Source organism: Bombina bombina, chromosome 1 (assembly GCF_027579735.1).
Source record: "Bombina bombina isolate aBomBom1 chromosome 1, aBomBom1.pri, whole genome shotgun sequence".
Classification (NCBI taxonomy): Eukaryota; Metazoa; Chordata; class Amphibia; order Anura; family Bombinatoridae; genus Bombina; species Bombina bombina.
The window spans coordinates 637,750,166-637,762,203 of record NC_069499.1 but is presented as its reverse complement, the minus strand read 5'-3'; the positions used below and the strand labels follow the sequence as shown (position 1 = coordinate 637,762,203).

The 12,038-nt window shown below is 41.9% G+C and overlaps 1 protein-coding gene across 1 annotated transcript in view; it reads left to right on the top strand.

The window, feature by feature from the left end:
* TEX11 (testis expressed 11) overlaps window positions 1-12,038 on the top strand; it is an 827,067-nt gene that overhangs the window by 488,289 nt on the left and 326,740 nt on the right. The window lies entirely within an intron of this gene.

Sequence of the window (12,038 nt, the reverse complement as noted above, 5' to 3'; positions counted from 1 at the left end):
TGTTCCCATATTCTGGGTGTGTGGTAATAAAGTGGGCAGTCTGTCTGTAAGTGAACCAGTCAGCAAAACAGTTTAGCCCCTTTTTTACTGCTCCTTCTTGAATTTAACCAATTTATCCATTAGTGTGAGAGAGCATTCAGTCAGGGACTGATTCCAAGAGATCATGAATTCTGGAAAATCTTTATGGAAAGCTGGAAATTTTTTCATTCTTAATCCTCTTGGGATCTTCTTTTCTTCTAGATAATGTTCCAGAAATTCTATGTCCCACCAAAGTTTTAATTCTTTGACATGAATTTTCTCTTTATTAGAATATAAAGTTCCCAGTTCTAGCTTGTTATGATCTGTGTCTGTGCGTTTAAAAAGTTGTTCAAATCTCTCCCTCCTACCCTTATCATTATATGCAGCCATAATTAATGACAAACGATGATGCAGGTTAGTAAGGATTCCAGGAAAGAAGCCTCTCTGGAGATAAATACAATGTAATTTCACAAACTGCTTTCTTGCCCATTTTGAACTCATGAGAATCTTTAGTGACACTAACATCTTTAAAAATAACATCAAATTATATACAAGGTATATTGACGATATTTTATTAATCTGGGAAGGTACTGTTGAAGAACTAAGTGAGTTTGTGAAATGTTTGAATCTTAATGATGATAATCTGAAATTCACATATAATGCTTCTGATACTAGTATACCATACCTTGATGTATTAATTAAACATTCTGGACAACGTGTAGTCACTGAGGTCTACAGAAAAGAAATTACTGGGAATACCATACTCAGAGCAGATTCTCTGCATCCCAAACATCTAAAAAAAGGGATCCCTAAAGGTGAATACATTCGGCTCAGACAAAACTGCACTAGTCTGCAGGATTATTGTATACATGCCAATGACTTAACTTCCAGACTAGTGAATAGGGGTTATGAGCTACATGAACTAAAAGAAATATCCCTATTAGTAACTAGTTTTGAAAGGGAAAGTCTATTGAGGGATAAAAATTTGAGAGACCGAACACATCATAATCGTCAGCAAAGAGGAGTTAATTTTATTACTAAATATAGCAGACAATATGATGAAATCTGCAATATCATTAAAATGAGAATGCCCCTCTTAGAAAGAGATGTTGACTTAATATCGATATCTAACAACTGTAACTTTATATCACGGAGATCTGATACAATAGGGGACAGAGTTAGATTTTTTTTTAGCTCTAATGTATCTTCTAGTTGTCTGAAAAAATCCAATTGGCTTAGTAGGGACCCAGGTTTCTACAAATGTGGGGGTAGACCCTGTAAATGTTGTAACTATGCTTTAGTGGGAGATAGCTTCACTTCAATCAATACTGGCAAAATTTACAGAATTAAGGAACAGTTAAATTGTAATTCTATTTATACTATTTACCTTCTAACTTGTACTTTCTGTAAATTTCAATATAAAGGTCTTACTTCTAGGAATCTTAAAGACAGGGTTAGGGAGCACCTCTTATCTATAGAGGCAGATGTTCCTAAAACTCCTGTTGCGAAACATTTTTTCACACACCCAAATAGATTGGATTATTTCAAATTTCAGGGTATAGAACAAGTATCCTTAGGAGTGAGAGGTGGTGATAGATATCAAGCCCTCAGTAGAAAATAAATCTTTTGGATACACACATTGAAAACAGGCTTTCCATTATGAATGAACAAGATAAGTGATGTAAAGCTGTTTATAGATAGATAAGAGGTTTTTATAGTGTTCAATTTAACCCTAGAGATCAATTCGCCTCATACTGTTTATTGTTGTACCTTAATATTGCGTTTTAGGGGGTGATGTGTAGATTCCCTATTATTGCCCAACTTCCAAGAGGCTTGTGACATCTCCTGGCACCATAGTGGTGCTGAAGATCTGGTAATGTACAACTGACTGGCCCTCTTGTATATTACTCCTTGCTCCATGTATCTTTTTTTTCCTTTCCCCAACCACAAGTTGCTTGAGTCCTGCTTATTTTGTTCCTACACCTCCAGAGGACTGAGATATGGAACGCCTTTAATAGACCATTTCTCTATGAGGACTGTTATTGCTTCCGAGACCTGGAGGTAGCCAGGGAACTGGTAACGTACATGTGAAAGATCATCTAGTTCAAGTTATAATGTTTACTGTTAATATGAGTTAAATTAGCAATGTTTGTTTTGTACAATGCCTCCAAGTTCTCTCCTCCTTCACTACCTCTTCCCCCCCCCCCCCCACAGGGGTTGTATTTTCGGTGCGGTTAGGGATTATTTATTCTATCCTCCGCACTCCCTATTTGGCAGAGTGTAGTAGCCTCTGCCCAGCCCGGAGAACATGGGGGAACCTAGTGTGTACCCCTCCCTTAGCTCCCATAGTCATTGCCTCACACCCCCTTCTCCCCCTTTTTTTTTTTTTTTTTTTCCTCTCCATAATGAAAGTGGGCACGCTGAACGTTAGAGGCCTGAATTCCCCCACAAAGAGAAGTTTACTTCTCAAATTTTTGAAAACCCAACACCTCGACGTTGTGTACATACAGGAGGACCCACTGGACGGAGTCTCGGGCCGCCATGTTCCACCCCAGAGATTTCCCGGTTCGCTTGTCCTCAGCGTTCCACAAAAAGGCCAGGGGAGTTACTGTCCTAATTGGTAGACATGTCTCCTACGAGCCCATCTACCTTGAAACGGACCCTTCTGGACGTTATATAATATGTGTCTGTCGGTTAGATAACAATCTGGTCACGCTAGTCGCTCTGTATTCCCCCAATGTCAACCAGACTCGCTTCCTCGGCAACCTGCTAGGTAAGGTAGGGAGACTTAAGCAGGGCCATGTTATTATAGGTGGTGACTGTAATCTAGTGTGGGACCCGCGCAGGGATAGAAAGTCACAAAGAAAGGGTCCTCCACATCGAGGAGAGGAACATTACTCTCACCTCTTTAGGAATGTTGTCTCACAACACTCATATCACAACGTCTGGAGGGCCCTACACCCTGATGTCGACGACTACACCTGTTATTCGTCCCCCTCTCTGTCTTTTTCTCGGCTCGATTATTTTTTTTGTCACTCATGGACACTGCAGACGGTTGCGGCGGCCAGGATCGTACCTTGTGTATGGTCAGACCACGATGCAGTAGTTGTAGATATCACTTTCTCCCCCTCGGGGGAGGGTGGACACTCTTGGCGTCTACCAGAATACCTCCTCGCAGACCCTCAAGTCCCACTTTGGATACGGGAAATAGAGGGGTTTCTGAGTATAAATGACACGGGATCTACATCTGCGCTGACCCTGTGGGCGACGCTTAAGGCCTACCTCCGCGGGCTCTTCATGCAAAAGTCCTCAGAGATTAGAAGACACAAAGGGGCCAGCTTAGCCCAACTATATCATGATTACTCTATCTCTAGGACTCAGCTTAGAAGGGCTAGACTCCCTGGACAGGAAGGTCCAGACTCTCAAAAAGCAGATCGAAGCTTGTGAACTGGAGAGAGTTCAGAGGGGACTTTATCTTCTGAAACAGAGATACTACCACAAAGGGGATAGGGCGGACCGGCTCCTGGCCCACAAACTCCAACAGAGAACCTTACTGAACAAGATAGCTTATATCAAAAGAGACAGCAGAAAATTTTATTCTCCTAGCGATATAGGAGATGTCTTTGCAGACTACTACAGTGGTTTATATCAGATATCTGCTGACCCCTGTTCCCACTATGGGCCGGCACACGCTATCCCCAAGTTCCTCGACAAACTCCAACTGCCGCAGGTTCCGGATGATATGAGGGATCTTCTCACTGCCCCTATCACAGTGGAGGAGATTGAGAAGACGATGTTGTCTCACAACACTCATATCACGACGTCTGGAGGGCCCTACACCCTGATGTCGACGACTACACTTCATGCAAAAGTCCTCAGAGATTAGAAGACACAAAGGGGCGAGCTTAGCCCAACTATATCATGATTACTCTATCTCTAGGACTCAGCTTAGAAGGGCTAGACTCCCTGGACAGGAAGGTCCAGACTCTCAAAAAGCAGATCGAAGCTTGTGAACTGGAGAGAGTTCAGAGGGGACTTTATCTTCTGAAACAGAGATACTACCACAAAGGGGATAGGGCGGACCGGCTCCTGGCCCACAAACTCCAACAGAGAACCTTACTGAACAAGATAGCTTATATCAAAAGAGACAGCAGAAAATTTTATTCTCCTAGCGATATAGGAGATGTCTTTGCAGACTACTACAGTGGTTTATATCAGATATCTGCTGACCCCTGTTCCCACTATGGGCCGGCACACGCTATCCCCAAGTTCCTCGACAAACTCCAACTGCCGCAGGTTCCGGATGATATGAGGGATCTTCTCACTGCCCCTATCACAGTGGAGGAGATTGAGAAGACGATTAAGAGCCTTAAGGCACATAAATCCCCAGGGCCGGACGGCTTCGATGCCATGTTTTATGAAAAATTTGTTACCCCACTATGTCCTCTTCTTACTCGTGTGTTTGGTGAGGCCATGGACGCTGGTAGCTTCCCCCGGGAATTCTTAGAGGCATCAATCATAACTATACCCAAACCTGGGAAGAGCCCTGAGTTCTGTGAGAGCTACCGCCCAATATCTCTCATTAATGGAGATGTAAAGCTATACACAAAAATTCTAGCCTCAAGGCTAAATAAAATCCTTCCGGGTCTGATCCACCAGGATCAGGTGGGATTTACCCCGGGACGCCAGGGCTCAGACAATACCAGGCGTCTGTTGAATATCTTTTCGGAGACAGCCGCACTTAAGATTCCACTGGTTACCCTTTCGTTAGATGCTGAGAAAGCATTTGACAGGGTCCGGTGGGAATACATGATCGAGGTTCTGCGCTCTTTTGGATTCCCTCCTGCTTTTATCATGGCGGTAATGGCCCTATACTCAGGCCCATCCGCTAGAGTCAGAGGACTGGGGTTTGTATCTAGAGCTTTTGAGATCAAGAATGGCACGAGACAGGGGTGTCCCCTATCGCCACTTCTTTTTGCTCTCATGATGGAACCGCTGGCGACGAGACTCCGGGCAACCCCCTCTATCCAACCCCTGGTGTTGCATGATATCCCGCAAGTCCTAGCGCTATTCGCAGATGACTTGACGATCTTTTTAGCGGACCCAGAAGAGTCGCTTCCTGAATTGTTTAAGATCTTGACCGAGTTTGCTAACCTAACATATTACAAGCTCAATTATACCAAGACTGAAGCCTATGCTATTGGCCTAGCTGAGACCACTCTGGAGACCCTGAGGAGAACATATCCATTTAAATGGTCAACTGAAGGACTGAAACACCTGGGGGTAATGCTCTCTCATGACCCTAAGCGAATAGTGACCGCAAATTACGGGTCACTGCTCAAGGAGTTCCAACAGACTGTCTCTAGTTGGAAGGTACCGGAGGTCTCTTGGACGGGTAGAGTTGCGGCTGTTAAGATGCTCTTACTCCCAAAGTTGATCTATTTCTTTTGGTGCCTCCCGGTTCCTGTCCCGGCATATCTCCTCAACCACTTTCAATCTATCTTTACGAAATACGTGTGGAAAGGGCGCCACGTGCGGCTACCCCTGACCCAACTACAAAAAACAAAAAGATGCGGAGGCTTGTCGATGCCAAACATTACATTATACTTCAAGGCTGCTATGCTCTCGCATATTACCGCCTGGGGGGTGAAGGACTGCTCCGCAGGGTGGTACCAAATAGAGCAGGGCTCGCTGCCCGCTGGAGTGGACTTGGCCACTCTTATATGGATTCCAGATCATGCAGAGGTGCTGAGCGGAATACATTGCCGCACAATCAAGACCTGCCTGAAGCTTTGGAGAGAGCTACGGCCTCTTGACTCGGTGGCCCCGCACCCCTCCCCTATACACTCTATCAAGGCTTTACTACAGTGCCTTCCTGAATCCCACCCCAGGAAATGGGAAGCCTTAGAGATCAGACTACTCTCAGACCTATATAGGGGAGACGCCCTGGCTATTCCACCCCAAACTTATCCGACGGACAACTTCCCTAGAGAGTTGCAATTCGAATACCTCCGCCTAGTTTCGCTCCTTTTATCCTGGGGATTTCAGAAAGCTAACATGAGAGTTCTCACCAACTGGGAGAGGAGATGGTTGGCTGGTAGACCTATACGGGGCTCCCTATCGTTCCATTACAGAATTCTTCTTAACTCCCCTCACTTCTTAAAAACTCGGTCCACAGAGGACTGGGAGAGAGACTTAGGGGCAGTGACATCAGATGGTAAATGGCAGCGTGCTCTCCAGGATGTCAGCGCAGCGGTGCGCTGTTCCAACCTGTTTGAATTATATCTTAAAATCCTACTTCGGTGGCATTGGGTCCCGACCAGGTTGCACAGAATATATCCCTCCAGGTCAGCGGACTGTTGGAGAGGATGCGCCCAGCGAGGTACCCACCTCCACATCTGGTGGGAATGCCCCAAATTGAACCACTTTTGGACCCAGGTGGCGAGGCTACTCCGGAGGTTGGGTCTTGTCGACGACCTCACAGGAGATACGGCGCTCTTTCATCTTGGACTGCAGGGCCTCCCAAAATCATCCCGTCTGCTAGGTGTTGTCATCCTCTTAGCGGCAAAACTCTTTATAGCTAGGCAGTGGATGAAACAAACCCCTGTTACGCTTACCCCAGTCCTTGAGTCCTTGGATTACATCCAAAACATGGAAGAATACGCGTTAAGGGTCGAAGGTCGTTTTGACTTCTATTGCTCTATATGGTTGACATGGGAGGAGTTTAGGAGACCTGACGATGCCGGCGTTTTGGTGGGCGAACAGATAGATGTGCAGCTCTAGAGACTGGGCTGTGACCATGGCGGCCCGATCACTCCTCCAGCCTTCAGTGGCCCTTCTCTTTTTCTTTTTTCTTTTTTTTTTCTTCCCCATTACCTCTTCCCTTCCCCCACCTTCCCCTTCCCCCCACCGCCTGACCATGGTTCTCTGGGATATACCCCTTCCCCATAACCATAAGTTATCCTCCAATTGTTTCCTGCATCAGAATTTAACAATTATCACAATGTTTGTCTTAAGATGATGGCAATTACCTAACACTTGGTTTCTTCTTTATATGATTTATATTGAGAATCCTTAATCCTGAGAGTTCTGTCTTCCGATGAGTACCAGTTTTCAGGTCCCATAAGTGGACCTAATTCACACTGTTGACGCTTGCATGTTATGTTAATTAATTATAAGAAAAGAGGCATTATTAAGGTCAATACCGTGCTCCCATTATTGCTCAGTGTATCTATGTTCGAAAGAAGGAATTACTGTCATGTAATACTGTTTGAGATATTGTCCTTTATACTGTGTTTGTACTCTGACTTGTTTCATTGCCTCAATAAAAATAAAATTAAAAAAAAAAAAAAAAAAAAAAAAAATATTGCGCTTTAGACGCTTTATTGTACATTGCTCAGCTAGCTCACACTTGGTATCGCTTCAAACTTTGTCCTATGTCCAATTTTGAGATTGCTCTGAATTTGCCTCTTTCTCTTGCCTCCTTTTCTTGATGAGGGACCTTAACATGATATTCTTTATACAGTGTTTTAAAGTGATATATTATATGCATTTATCTTATTTATACTGTTTTGCGCTTAATTATACTCTGTGTACTGTAATATCTGTTATGCTTATAATCTCCTCTCAACTTAACCATTGAGTGTGTAGATACACTAAAACATCGTCTGTTCTAGCTTTGTTAAATTTCATTCATTATTTTAAGTGTGTCTTTATGTAGCAATGTTTTAAATAGAGTTACATTGTGGCATTTAACATTTTTGCCGTGAGTCAGGTCAGCCAACGGTTAACTTGTACTTCTACCTGTGTTACCGATGATTGGTTATTCAGGCCACTCACCTCTGATTAAAGCAGCTGCTGGAGACTCTGTCTTTAGCTCTGATGAACTGCCAGTAAGGCAGGAAACGCGTCAGCTGTGGACTCTGTGATCTGTGCTGTTTATGTTTTTAACGCAAGTACAAAAAATTGACTTTTAACATTTATATCTCTCCCTGCCTGCATTTCTACTCCATGGGACTGTGCTATTGTTCTATTTTACATACATACACACAGAGGCACTCATGATACAACATATAGGGACAGCGCAATATACTAATCTCCGTGTATAGTGTACTGTATAGGGACAGCACAGTCTATACACACAGCTCTGCATAGTTAAAGGGACAGTAAACCTTAAAAATAATGTTATATAATTCTGCACATAGTGCAGAATTATATAACATTATTTAGGTGCTATAGCCATAAAAGCATTTTTTACCCTTTTAATTTGCTAAAATACGGCACTTTTACAAGAGCGAGCTGCACTTAGTCTTATGGCGCGGTCGGGCCGGGCTGTGACTATACAGCTGGCCCGATGCGCTGACTAAAAATAACAGACCGGCTCAGCAGAGAGCAGAGAGCGGGTCTGTAAAAGCGCCGTATTTTAGCAAATTAAACGGGTAAAAAATGCTTTTATGGCTATAGCACCTAAATAATGTTATATAATTCTGCACTATGTGCAGAATTATATAACATTATTTTTAAGGTTTACTGTCCCTTTAATGACAGCACAGTCTATAGTATATACAAAGCTCTGCATAGTGTATAATGACAGCACAGTGTATACATACAGCTCTGCATAGTGTATAGCAAACATCCTCAAACTTGGCCCTCTAGAGGTTTTGGAACTACCTTTCCCATGATGCTCAGCCAGCTGATATGCTGGCTAAGCATCATGGGAAATGTAGTTCCAAAACCTCTGGAGGGCCAAGTTTGAGGATGTCTGGTGTAAACACACAGCTCTCTCTGCATAGTGTATAGGGGCAGCACATTGTATACACATAGCAACCTGTATAGTGTATTGAGACAACACAATACATTAGGTAGCTGTGTGTAATCAACATGCTGTCCCTATTGACTATACAAGGGCTGTGAATAGTACTGTATATAGGTGTTTCCAAAGATGCTGTCTGTTTCAACTAAACTTATGGCCACCATTGCAGATGTTTCACAGAATCTTCATTCTGCCCATGCATTTTCCCATTAACAACAGGGCCCAAAACCATTTGCTTATATCTGTGCCACTGTTTTGTTTAATTATTTAGTCCAATTGACATTTTACTTACAGACTCTGACATTTCTGGCATAACTATTGTTTTATTAAACGTTTTAATTGCAAAATGTAGAGCTGCACATTCTCCTTAGTTTTTTTTACAAGATACACAGGCATTTCTCAAAGCTGTCACTTATGAGGTCTTCTGAAGGCAGCATTGCATTATTCTGAGTAAAATTATTAATTTTACCCAGAATGATTCAATGATCCAATGTTGCCTTCAGAAGACCTCACAAGTGACAGCTTTGAGTAATGCCTGTGTATCTTGTAAAGAACTAAGGAGAATGTGCAGCTCTACATTTTGCAATTAAAAAGATTAATAAATCAATATAGTTATGCCCAGAATGTCTGCAAGAGGTGCAAAGGTCCCTCGCAGTTCAGTCTATCAGTGTATGGATGACTGTAATGCACAGGGGAAAGCTCCTTCCTTAGTAACAGACTAGTAGTAGCCACATTTGATGATTTGTGTGTCATAAAAGAGGATCAAAGGACCCCCCTCACAGTTCAATCTATCAGTGTGGATGTAATGCACAGGGGAATCAAAGTTCAGAAGTAACAGTAGCCCCATTTGTGTGTCATAATGAGACACAAATTGGGCCACTGTTACTTATGAGCTTTGAGTCCCCTGTGCATTACATCCACATAGACTGAACTAAAGCCATTCTAGTTCTTAACTTCCTAAGTTACTTCTTACCAGTGCACGCACCCTCTGCTAAATGTGAGTGACACGTACTGACAGCGCAAGACGTTAGGCGCACTGAGGCTTCGCATGAACTTCCTTCCCAGTATGATAGACGTGCCGCGCGAGGGCTCCAGAGATGTAATAGTTATGATTACAAAAAGGAAAAAAGCCGCTACTGAACAATAGTGAAAAACATCCTTTATTCCAAAATATACAATTTTATTTTTTGGAATAAAGTATGTTTTTCACTATTGCTCAGTAGCGGCTTTTTTCCTATTTCTAGCCTGCTCCACGCCACCTCTTTGTGGCTCAGACCTCCCTCCTCTCACACAAGCCGGATATCGCTGGGGCATTTAATAATACTCTATGTCCACATATGATTTGTTCAGACTCTGCTGAGGCATGTTGATGCTCAATCATTTTCGGCTGCTTTGTGCTCTTTCTGCTGAAATGGAAATTTTGGCGGCCGAAATTTCGGTGCGTCCCTAGTAGCCACCAATCAGCAGCTTCTGAGCCTATCTAGATATACTTTACAGCAAAGAATATCAAGAGAATTAAGCAAATTAGATAATAAAAGTAAATGAGAAAGTTGTTTAAAATTGCATGCTCTAGCTGAATCATGAAAGAAAAAAATTGGGTTTAATGCCCCTTTAAAGGTGAGCGGTGGAAATAACTTGCAAGTTATTACTGAGCCGCTCATAACGCAAAACTCGGAATCTGGCCGTGTGAAAACAAGGCTGTGGGGAAAACCTATTAGATAATTACGTTAACGTGCCTATGTGCCACACAGCCTTGTTTGCAAAGTCTTTTCTACTGCCTTTTTTATTTCTTTCCCTAATTGTCCCCAGCGCTACAAAATATGAATATATATACTGTATATATATAATATGTGTGTCTTTTTTTACCCGTATGTATGTGTGAAGTATTTTATGATAAAGTTTTATTAAAATAGTATAGCTCAGAACTACATGAAGAACTCTACTACTTGAGCGGAAATTGTGCACTCCATCGGCTCAGTGCTTGAACGATGTCCGACATAAATTTTACTGCATCTTCCCATATAATTCTATTATGTGAAGGATTAAGCGCACCCCCTGTTATCCGACATGCAGATGTTTGCACATCTTAGATTATTGCTACAGCAATAAAAAATACTTTGAATCTTCTAATATGACCACAAAAAAAATCTGTATTTATTGCCCTCAAGCGTTTTTAACGCACAATAGAGCTAATATTTTTGTATTCCACTTGTAATCAAGCCCTTAACCCCTTCAACTTGCTCGAAGTACCGGAGATTTTTCAGCATTTTTGCTATCACACCCTTTAAACAGAAATAGAGCCCTTGTTTTTTTTATTTATCAATGAAAACTCAAGGTATTGATCTAGACCCATTTTGATATATTTGATGCCACTATTTGGCTGCCAGATACAATCATGTAAAAAAAAAAGACTTATGACCTATGAAGCCTATCATGTCTTCTTTCAGTTATCAGGACTGGAAAATCCACAATTTTCAGACTTAAATTACAGGAAAATGGGACAAAATAAATCTTGAATGTATATTGCAAAGTTATTTTACTATGTATTGTTTAGCATTTTATATTACAGGCTCAGTATTAAACGTCCCTTTAAGTTTGATGTCCCCTCCTTTTATTACTCCTCTTTTGATAATATATTTAAGAAAACTTAATTATTACTGTTTTCATTAACTGTGTTATCTTCATCACATGCTGTTGTAAACTGTGTAATCTGGTGGCAGAAAGCAAATAGCTGACCCCTATGTGTTTAACCCCTGCAAATAAGTTAAACACACAGTAAAAGTCAACTCCAGAGCAGCAATGCACTACTGGGAGCTAGCTGTACACATCTGGTGAGCCAATTACAAGAGGTGTGTAGCCACTAGCTAGCTCCCAGTAACGTATTGCTGCTCCTACACCTACCTAAGTATGCTTTTTAACTAAGGACACCAAGATAACAATATACATTTTATAATAGAGGTAAACTTAAAATTGTATGCTCTATCTTAACCATGAAAGGTACAAATAGATATAGCTAGCTTCCATTTGTTATTTGCTTTCTCTGAGGCTACCTAGGTATGCTTTTCAACAAAGTATATCAAGAGAACAAAATAAATGTGATCATTGAAATAAACTTAAAAGTATTTTAATCCTATGCTCTAATGGAAAGTTTCATTTTTACTTATATGTCCCTTTAAAGTCTGATTCTAGTTTCAGACCACATCCATTT